Genomic DNA, 11917 nt, shown 5'->3' with positions numbered 1-11917 from the left:
TATTGTTATATAATTTTATGGTGTGTTTGTTAAGGAGCGTGTATCTATGTAATTATTTCTGGGTGTTCATTATGCGTTTATACTTGGTTTAAGTAGTGTATAATGTGTGTATTATCGTATCACCGTATATATAGTTATGGTCATTTTGTTTATTATACATATGTATATTGTAATTATCATTCATCCTCAATAAAATGATAAAGAAGTTTTGGGATTATTATCACGTTCAAGTTATTTCAGACACCTTATATAAGTAAGAGTTAATTAAGTAATTGTATATATTTGAGTGTGACTATTTAACTTTAGTTATCTTCCAGAGCTTTATTCGTTTTAAACTCTTTATGGGATATTTATATTGTTTTCACTATAATATGTATATATATATATATACATTCATCTTGTGTAGTTCATTTTAATTATTATTGGTTTTACTTGATCACTTAAATATTGTCTGAGCCTCGAGGAGTTCTTGTCAGGTCATTATAATTTGCCTTTGAACATCTGTGGATTATGATTTCTGCAGCGAGTCGCATATATATATATATATATGTATATGTGACTGCACCAAGTTATCTCCATGGTTGATATATGAAATAATTATAAATGATAGCTGACCGGATTTTTATTGGCAAACCAAATTGGATTCATGGTAAGGAATTATTATGCAGATGATGTGTTTGATCGAATCTTTTATTATTGTTAAAATTTGAATTTACTGAAATCACTGCGCTACGGTGGAATATGAGTAAAATTGACAAGAAATTGAATTATTATATTTGGGTGACAGAATCGTTAGACATGTACGTTATTGTGGTATTAATTCGGCTTTGAGATATAAAACTGCATTTAATAGTGAAGGCATAATTATATATTGGAGGTGCGGATTAAAATAAATAAATTATTAAAGTTGAAAATATGAGGTGTTCCTGAAATAAAATGGGTCTATAACAATGTGCGCTTAACTTTTTATGGCGGGGCTGTGGCCTATAAGTTGCTACCTTTTTTGGTTCTTCATTAGTCAAGACGCCAGAAAATATTTAATTAAGGTCACTGGGAGGGTTTTTTATGTGATGTTTAAATCGTTAAAAATTGGGTGCTTTCGATGTTGCGACAACTTTTGATATATTGAGAAAAGTGATTTAGACTGTGCATAGGAAGTTGCAATTGCACATACGAGTTACTTGGCTTGCTCAGTTTTAATAATTAATGAAAGTTCATATACAGGGTGTCCCGAAAGTACCGATCGGAGTTTATTATATGAAGCTTATGGAATTTAACCAAATGAATCGGTCGGTTGTTAAACACTATTTTATACTGATGTTTGGATAATATGACAATGTTAGTTTATATACCGGGTGTCAATTTATTAAGATGAACATGTATCGGGAGTTGTATTTCCGCTTATTCGCAGTTACGATCTCTTTCCTTGCGTGATTTTTACTTGTTATATAGATTTACTTTATATTTTTGTTATACCGGTGGTTAATTCTCGATGCGTGTGTCTATGGTGATGTGTACGTGTATGTTTGTGTTTAGTAAGAGTGATGACGATGAGGTGAAGTGAACATTGGTTTATATTATCGCTATTACTTAATTTACGTTATTCTATTGACACGTACTTAATATTATGTTTCCCTTTTATTTTTCAGGTACTGCAACTAGTGACAAAACTAAATGGGTAATTAAAATAAAATTAAGATGTTCGATCGACTTGGTGGGTCCTTTCTCTTCCCTTTTTCAGGTGCTGAGGAGGCGGACCAGAAGGTGATATACCGGGTGGCCGGAAAATAGGTAAGAATTTGTATTGGACAACTAATTAATTATTCTCCTTCATTTTTAGGTAGGTGATAGGGGAGAACCAGTGATGGGGATAAAACAAGAAAAAAGAAGAAAAAGAAGAGAAAGAGAAAAAAAGGATGTTCTAGCCGGAAACATAATAAAAGGTATTTATCGGCTTAATCTATTTTTGATAACAATTATATATATATATATATATATATATATATATAAAAAGAAAAAAGAAAATAAAAGAATTTTATAGGTGCTTAACGCTTACTATGTCTACCTAACAGGTGACGTATGGAGTCAACGGACGGCGACTGGTGTCAAGCGGAGGCGCTGGACGTGACACTCCCAATCATTAACAGATTCTGAGTCTAGACATTGCAAGAAACACAAAAAAATCATCCCAGTGATGAATCGGTCGTTTTAATGTTTCAAGAGTACGATGAATTTGCATTATGTTGGTATACAGTTATTTCATCTTACTGGCCGATTCCTCCGTCATCCACTTGAGAGTTAACAAAGAATATAGTACAGAGTTCACTAGAAGTCGTAGAATGATATCAACACTTCCCAAGCCTTTTGAAAATTGTCCGCTGTGAGAGTTGTATTTTTTAAAAGATGTGAAGCAGATCCAACTAGACTTGTCTTCAAATATTGAAGTTTCTCCACTGACATAAAGTTGGATTGGCTAAAATCAGAAAACTAAAAAGATCCTTGAAAGAAAGCCAGTCAGAAGGAGAACCATTGAATTTCAGGATGTCAATGCGAAGTAATCGCGCATGATGAAAGAACACAGGGATATTTGACTGTTGAGATGATGCAGGTGTCACGTGCTGTGACCCACTGTTATCGTCTACCTAGGTGTCAATAACAGGGTTGCTCTCTATTTAGTTTTTGGGTAATTTGTCTAAATCGGCTATACCCAGGGCTTTGCCGAGAGCAAGATCAATGTGTACTAGGAACTAATAAATCAGAAGATTTTTTTACTGATCTGGAATGATGATAATAGAGGCTTGATTTAAAAACTCTTTTATGATATCGTCTAAATTGTAAATAATATTTTCTTTATTTTCTTCTATAAATTGGATTAATGTTTCTAATATGACTTCAGGGTCAACGAAGGGATTTTGTTGTAATTCAGAATCAGTTGTCTGAGGCCCCATTTATTTTATTTTATTTGACAAGGAAAATTAAGAAAGTTGAAAATAAAGCGATTAAATTTATGACATATGTATTAGAAAATGATTAAGAATATTAAGCAAACGCGTTGAATCTCGTTATTGTATATTTGATATAGTCTGGTGGTCAGAATACAATTCATTCGGCACTTACGAGAGGCTGAAAAAGTTCTAGGAACTCCATGACACCGTGACTATTATTGCGTATGCAATGAACGCGACGCACAATGACACTCGAGTCAATTAAAGAGAAAATAAAATCTAAAATTATATCTACAATAGTTTTAAATTTATTCAATTTAAAGTTGAAATGATTGAGGAATTTCGATTTTTTTGAAATTATAAATAGATTGTGATTAATTTGACAAATTTTCAATTACATTAAAATTGAGATAGGGATTAAGGTGGTTTGTGATAAGAATGGTGGGGGATTAAGTACTTACTATTGTTGTATAGTAGAATTCACCGTCGGAGCAATTCCAAATATATACTGATTTTGAAAGTTTTAATCTACGATTTGTATAATGTAAAAGCAAATTTCCCAGTAATTAATGACTGCTTTAATATGAAGAACAAAATTGAATTGAGAGATAGTTAATTCTTTTACATTGATAGATCGATTATTTTATTTTATTCTAAATTTGCAATTTTCTTGGTATAGTATTTTAACTTTATAATTCTTAAGAATGGTATTAAAATGTGAGTCAATTTGTAATTTTAAGAGTCAATAGTCTGAACTGTGAGTTATTAAAAAGAGATATATGTATGTCTAGTTAACTGTATAAAAGATTTTTATTTCGGAGCTTGAAGGTGGAACAGTTTATTGCATTAATCGTAAAAGCATATATCTAGATTGTAATTATAATTGTTTTGCAAAATTGAAGATGTTAAAGTAATATGATGTCATATAAATGTCAAACACGATGTGTTATAATAGTAGTTTAATTCGGAATTCTTTTCTTTTTTTTTTATTATATTTTGTTGGAATATGAGTGCGTTTTCTTTTTATTAAAATAGTAATATTCTTCTTGATTGATCATATGCGTATGTGTGTAGGTATTTAAAATAGTGATTTACCTTTATTAATGTCTCTAGTTTTGCTGATTTTCCTGGGCCTTTTTCTCGTACTTTGGACGTCATGGATCTCCCTCAGGGATGTCAGTGGTAGAGGTTGAGGCAGGATGCAGCTTGATTTCAACCAAAGGTTCGGGCCAGCCAATAAATTCGAAGGTTCTTCGCGAGATGAGAACTTCAATCGAGTCAGATGCAGGAAGCTGATCGAAAAGTTCTACGACAATTCTTCGATTGTCCGGTACGTTAATTGGATTGTCTTTTTCAACTTGACTGAGACCGTTATCACTGTTCGAAATTTGTCTCTGTCGGCGTAAAGCGGCACGTAATTGTCTATGTCGTTTACCGGCGCGACGAGAACCAGGCATTTACTATAAATTATAACCAAAATTTTATTCTAATTTAAAAAGTTATTCATTTCAGTTTGACAATCTGGATCAAGCGACATTCAAGCAGCTCATCGACTAAGTCTCAGCTCTGCTCGAACTAACACGAGGGGCACGTCACTGCTCTATCCCAGGCACGGGTCTCGCTAACGCTCAAGATCCAGACGTACGTTAAATATTTAATCGATATTAAATTAATTATAGTAAATACTGGTTGGGGGTGAGGGAACACTGTATTAAAATAATTAACTTGTGAATATTCTGAAATAAGCGACTATGTATTTTAAAAGCTTAAAGATTTTACAGAGGTTGCAAATAATGATTACAAATGTTGTTCAAATAAAAAAGGTACAACCGCACTGTACCAGAAATTGGAAATTAATTAACAATAAAGTAGTAATTCTAAATTATAATGTAGAGTGAGTCTAAGCTCTAAATTATAATATAAGACGAGTCGCGAAGACGAGAAAGTAAAGTATTATTAAAGATCTACCTTAACGACACAAAGTAGCTGACAAAGATTAAGTTAAAATTGATTTTAGGACGCAGTGAATGTATAAAGACACAGAGACTTTTCACGACTTCGGACTAACGTTTCGGAGAGATGTTGAAGTGACTTATTAAGATGAAGTTACGAAAGCGACTTTTTAGGTTGATGGGTTGTTGACGACTGTTTTAGACGACCGGTAGTGAAAGACTGACTCCATCCGCAAGCTCGACTGACGTTCTGCGCTCCGTCCCCACTTTCGGGTCACCTCCCTCTAGGCGTCCGGTGGATCCAAGACTTCCCGGGTTGGCTTATTCATCCGGTGGAGATGGATTCTTGCTCTTGGTGAGGGAACTCTCCGCCTTCGAAGACATCAGAAGCGGTGAGCTCTTCTTAATCTTAAGTTGATATTCAGCGGCGAATATCAAAAGACACGTTGTTATAATATTTCGTTTCGTCGCTGCGTCGAGAGATAAGAATAATATTCGGTTTCATCGGGTCTCTGCGTCAAGAGATAAGAATAATATTTGATTTCACTAAGTCTTTCTCGCCGTCGCCTATTGCGTCATCATGCGGATGAAAGGCTCTTTGTATTATAATAATTTCGCACTCTTATATTATAATTCTTTTTACAGCAAGAGAGACTTATTAATTTAACTATAGCAAGAGTTAATGTTCATTCTCAAAATTATTATGTCTCATAATTAATATTTCTTTTCTTTTCACTTTTTAATTTATGCTTTTATATTTAAATTTCTTTTAATTTTCTCTCTTGTTGTATTACATATTTTGTAATGACATATCCGTTTTTATTATAGTATCCATATGGAAAATTTAATTAATGCAATTTGTTACTGTTATTTTAATTTATAATTCCTTTCTATCATGATTCCTTATGGTTTTGCTTTAGCATAGGAGACTAGCTCTTCTTTACATATATATATATGAATATATATATATAGACATATATGTATAATACGTGTCATGCGTTATTTTTTTAGAATATTACTTTTTCATCAATTACACTAAGAGAAAGTCTTCCATTTAGATTTACATGTTGATATATAGAATCAGCTTATTAATCTTATTAAATATATTAATTTATATGGATTGGCATATATATATATATGGTTCTCAATGCCAGTGTGCGTATGCTTTCCGAAATGTACTTTACTGAATAATATTTCTTTTTCTTTATTTTTCTTTTCATTATAGTTATGAAAGTGTAAGATTTATAAAGTGATTGTTAATATGATTTAACTCTAATATAATTAGTTTGCAAGTGTTTCTGTAACAATCGCGTAATTAAATTTCGATGATTATTTTATTTCCATATATTTTAGTAGAGAATTTTATCTTTTATTTGAAAAGTTAATATATAGTAGTTTAATGATTACAAATATTTTTCTTATTTTTCTGATAAGGTCAGTTTTATTTCGTTAATTCTTCTATGTAAGCGATGTCCAATTTAATAGCTATATAATACTATGCTTGATTAAATATTTTATTAAATTCAAGTTGAGATATATATGTATATCTCATACTTTGTGTTCATATCTCTAGCTGTACGTTTATATTTTGGAAAATTTAGTTTGAACTTTTTTGGCGGGACGTCACATGGGCCTCTTCCGAGCCGCTCGGACGTTTTCCAAGGACGGGGTCGGGGAGGCGGAAGAGGGCCGGCGCGGGCCGCACGGGCATAGCCCAACGGCGCCGGGTCGGTTCGGCCGTCGGAGCCGCTCGGACGTATTCGGAGGCAGGGTTCGATGGCGGGATGGAGCCCGACGGTGCATCGCGACCGTTTTCCTTCCGAAGCGGTGCACCGTCGGGGCACCCCTCTGACGGGAGGTAACTTCCGTCAAGGGCGCGTGCAAGCTGGTCGTCATGGCGGGAAGACTGGGCCGGCGAGCGGCGACCCAGTCCCAACCGTCCATGGGGCCTCCCGGGTGGCACCACTCGCTGCGGTATCCCGGAAGTCGGAGGCCGGGAACCCTCGAAAGCCTATGGAGGCGTCAAAACCTCCATGGGTGAGTAAGGGGCCGGGGACCAGTGCCGGGGATGTATATCCCCCGGCCCGTGTCGTATGTCACTCCCCCGGGGGAACTTGGGGCCCTGTCGTGGAGTGTTGCCGGTCATGTTTCGGGACACTCTGCGGCAGATGAGGGTACACCCTAGGTGATGGAGCTGCAGCGGGGAGTGGGATTATTCAGAATAATGAATTCCCAAAAAATAAATAAGAAGACCAAGGTGGAAACCACCGCAGAATTGTCTGCGGACGGAGCGACTGGGGAGACCTTTAAGGTGCCCGAAATACCCGAAAGCTCTGAGGGGAAGGATATGCCTTCGTACTCAGAGCCATCGACATCTGGCGGCAAACCTACCATCACGGCTATCCAGGATGGTACGGCAGCGAGAGAGGCGTTGGAAAGGAGATACCTCCAATTTCCAATGGCCAGAAAGACGAGCAAATGCCCTCATAACGCGAGGCATATATGCCATAGCTGCTAAGCGAGCGGGAAAAAGAGGAAACATACCGATACAGGTATAACTCCTGCACCTAGTGGCGAGGACTTGGCGTTCCCAGCGGGATCACGCGCCAGTAGCGTGGCGAGTACGAAGCTGGATCACACGCTGGGTCGTACTATGCTAGCTCGGAGAACGAGCAGTCGGACGTCAGCTCCGCCAAGAGAGGTAAAGGAAGGCACATCACTACGAGTGAAGGAACCAGAGAGAAAAGGGAGGCAAGGGCCAGAGCAAAAGAAGAGGCCAGAGAGAGAGGGGACACGGATTGGGCCCTAGGTGCCTCAATGCCCGAAGGACAGGCCTGGAAGAGATGCCGGGACAACCAGAGGGTAGCGAGGGAGATGTTCTTCCACTCTCCGACACCGGCTGTGGTGTCGGATACGATATTGCAACTTGCATTGCGTGACCATTTTTAAGAGCCTGCAGGTCTCCAAGAACATTAAAGATCCGCTAGAAGGAGAAATGAAAAAGGCTGTGGCGTCCATTATGGCTGCCACAGCAGTCCTTCATGATAGGACTACACAGTCCTCTCCGAACAGCGATGAAGCGGAGGAACTTTGGCACCAATTGGAACTCCTCAAAGCCGAAAAAGAAAAGGATACGAGAGAGCTCAAGAAGCAAATGGAGGAACTCGTTGACCAGGTAAAATTGCTGACGAACCAACTCAGTACTCGCCTGATCAAAGAGGGAAGCATCACAAAAAGTGAAAAGAAGAAGGGGTGTAGGAACTTTAGAGGACGGAATCGCATAGAATCTGATCAAGATTCAGATTCCGACAGCGAAGAGGGGCAGTCTCTCAGGCTGAGGACACCCCAAAAAGTCTCCCCAAAGAAGACCGCCTCGAGGAAGGGCAGACTATCTCCAGCATGCGTGTCCCCAAGCCTAATTGGTGCCCTGCATGGAGGTAAAACCGCAGGCGAGTATAACAGAGGCACAGGGACCTCTTTTAAAGGGATCCCCTCGACCCCTTCCTCTAATCACTCGCCCTCCAGTCCAAAATGAGTTCGCAATCTTGTACGAAGCCCTCAATCAACACCTACAAATCGGTGTTGACTTGAGGGAAAGGATGCTGCGATTCTTCGAAGCAACGAACAGGCAGGGGGAGGCGGTCCAATCTGCTCCCCTGAACGCACATACCCAGCCGCCAATGGGGAAGGAGGCCGAGGCTGAGATCCCCTCGCCAACTCAGCCCAAGACGCAGGATATTGTTCCCAAAAGCAGCCAGAGGAAAAAAGCGGCTAAGAAGGAAAAGAAGAAGGGAGAAAGCCAGGTTCGTGCTAACACCAAGATCTCTCCCCTCCCTTCCCTGCCGGTACACGCAGCCGATGAGAAACCTGAAAGGAAATCTCGCCAAGATGGGGAACCCTCTGAAACTCCACCCTCTGACGGAGGACCATTAGGCCCGGGGCCCTTCAACAAGAAGTCGACAGACCCCGGGACATATGGCCCCTCTGCGACCACTGAAACTCCGTGGAGCGTGGTGGTCGGACGCAAGGGAAAGAAAAAAGTAGGACAGACTCCCCTCCCCCCCAAAACTGTACCTGTTGCTGTGGCCCGGTCACTGCCCAGTGAACAGAATAAACGAAAGCGGGGGCAGGTAACGGCGGGAGAGAAACCCGGTAAAATGAAGGTTCCCAAAACCTCAGCGGTCATGATAATCTGCCCAGAAGAGAAATATGGCGAGAACATGGCCGCCATCAGAAAGGAGGTAAAACTATAGACCAATTGGGAATCAAGGAAGGAAGCCTCAAGATAAGGAAAGGTCTCACCGGAGCCTTAATCCTGGAGATTTCCGGCGAGGACAAGGCACGCAAGGCGGGGCAACTCGCCGAACGTGTAAGAGAGGTGATTGTGGACAACAAAGGGGTGCGAGTCACATGCCTCCAGAAAATGGCCGACCTCCGCATTCGGAGGCTGGAGGACTCCATTACACGAGCGGAGATTGTTGCCGCAATTTCCGGGGAGGATAAATGCGGGTTCTCGGACGTCAAAGTGGGAGCGTTCGTGAAGGCCCCCCGCACCGGCCTCAATACGTTGTTAGTGCAATGTCCAATAGACGCGGCCAACAAACTAATACAGATGGGAAAGGTACCGATATCGTGGTACACGTTACCCATCGAGCTGTTGCCGCAGCTTCCTTTCCGATGCTTTAAGTGCATGGAGGAGGGGCATGTGCAGCAGCAATGCGGCAACGACCGATCCTGTGCCAACCTGTGCTTCCGCTGCGGCAAAGAGGGCCATAAGGCCAACTCCTGCTCAGAACAAAGAGTGCACTGCGCACTCTGTGCTGACCTTGGGGCACAGGATGGGGGGCATGAATTGCCACCCCCCGAAAAAACTCAACAGGAAGAAGGCCAAATCGATTGCTCCCTCCAAAAAACCCACCCCGTTGGCGGGAGGGGTGAAGGGGGGAATCGATAAGGAAAACCCAAGTCCGTTTTTGATGGAGGTCGTTGTGGGAGAAATCCCACAAGCGAATCAAACGGTCCCAACCGAGTCTGCGCCCGCGCCGATGGACACATCGGAGTGTCGCAAGCGGCGCGCGGACTCGATCAGGAAAGGAAACGAGGAGGGTGCGGGGGGCAAAGAGCTATGCTCCGACTCCCCCAAGCCCCAAAGGAAGCCACGCTTAGGTAAAACTAAGCGAGGCAACGAGAAAGAAGACACCCCTACCCCGGGCGCAATTGAGAACGTGAGTAATGCAGCATCGGACACTGATGGAGCTCCCCTTCCACGGCCCGGAGGCGGGGGGACTGAAACAACGGGGGCCCATTATACCGGCGTGAATGAGGACTTGTAAATTCCTGCAAGCAAATATTAACCATGCTCGGCGGGCGCAGGATTTACTTCTGCAGACTATTGCCGAGCGTGGTATAGGACTGGCGATCGTGTCGGAGCCGTACCGACCTCCATCAAAACACCCTAACTGGAGGGTGGACGGCTCTGGCACGGTCGCGGTCATACGCGGGTCGGACAACCACAACCCCCCCTGTTCCTTACTTAAGTCAGGAAGGGGGTATGTGGCGGTGAAATGGGGTTTCAACGCGGTGGTGGCATGTTACGCACCGCTTAGTTGGGGCCTTTCTCAATTTGAATTGTATCTGGGGGAGTTGGAGCACTGTATACGCAGCATTCTCCCCCAGGAGGTGGTGGTGGCCGGTGACTTTAACGTCAGAGCGCAAGCCTGGGGAGATCGGCTCACCACCCCCAAGGGAGAGGTCCTATTGGACTGGATGGGGGCTTTCGGGCTATGCCTACTAAACACCGGCAACAAGCCTACGTGCGACCGGCTGCTGCGGGGGGCGTCCATAGTGGATCTCACTATGATAACCCCCTCCGCGGCACGCCTAAATTGGTCATGGGGGGTGGTCGACCAAGAGACTCTGTCGGACCACCGATATATCGAGTTTGGTTGTACCACCCTCCAGCTCGGGAGCCCGACCGGCGGTGCGCCATCGCCGCGATGGAATCTAAAAAAGTTAAACCCGGATAGGTTGACGGCGGACGTCCAGGCCATTCTTTGGCAACACCATCCGCCAGAGGAGGGAGTGGGGAGCCTGGTGGAGGATGTCGCGCGCCTGGTAGACTCGATCACTCAGGCGTGCGACTTCTCCATGCCCAAGAGCAGGCCCCACTCGCGCCGGGCTGCGTACTGGTGGACGGAGGAGATCCTCCTCCGTCGCGGCCAGAAGACTCCTCAAACGCGCCTAGCGCCGTGACGAGGCCTGGAAAGTCGAGGCACTCAGCGACTATCGGTCCGCTTGAGTGGCGCTGAGTGTCGCCATTCGCTTTTCCAGGGCGAGATCATGGGACGAGCTGATCGCGTCCCTTGACGCCGACCCGTGGGGGCGCCCATACAAGATAGTGACGAATAAACTACGTCACTAGGCGCCCCCCGTGACGGTAACCCTCCCCTCGGGATCCCTGGGCCAAATAGTCGGGACCCTGTTCCCGACTAACCCCGATCCTCGAGGTCTCGACTGGGGCAGCGCGAACACTGGCGCTGCCGAGGCCTGGTCCAGGGATCTCGAAATCACCGAGGAGGAGTTGAAGGATGCCGTTCGAGGGGTTAAGAACAACAAGACCTCTGGCCTGGACGGCATTCCAGGGCGCGTTTGGAAGCTCGTCCTGGAGGAGCCAAACCTATCCGGGTGGCTACGAGGTATTTTTAATACATGCCTCGCGGAGGAGGAATTCCCCCCAATGTGGGGAAGAGCCAAGTTGGTTCTTCTCCACAAGGGCAGTAAGAAGGAGGGTGACCCGTCATTGTACCGGCCAATTTGCCTGGACGAGGTCGGTAAAATATACGAGAGGATTCTCGTTCGCCGACTCATCCAGCATCTGGCGCGCGATGAGGTCTTCCCTTCACGAGGAACAATATGGCTTCCGTGAGGGCAGGTCCACGGTGGACGTCGTACTGCGCGTCAGGACCCTCACGGAGTCAGCTGTGGAAACGCGGGAGGGTGGCGTTGGCTGTCGCTTTGGAC

Source organism: Anoplolepis gracilipes, chromosome 10, assembly GCF_047496725.1.
Source record: "Anoplolepis gracilipes chromosome 10, ASM4749672v1, whole genome shotgun sequence".
In the NCBI taxonomy this organism is placed as follows: domain Eukaryota; kingdom Metazoa; phylum Arthropoda; class Insecta; order Hymenoptera; family Formicidae; genus Anoplolepis; species Anoplolepis gracilipes.
The sequence above is the reverse complement of the archived record's forward strand: the minus strand, read 5'-3'. Positions refer to the sequence as shown.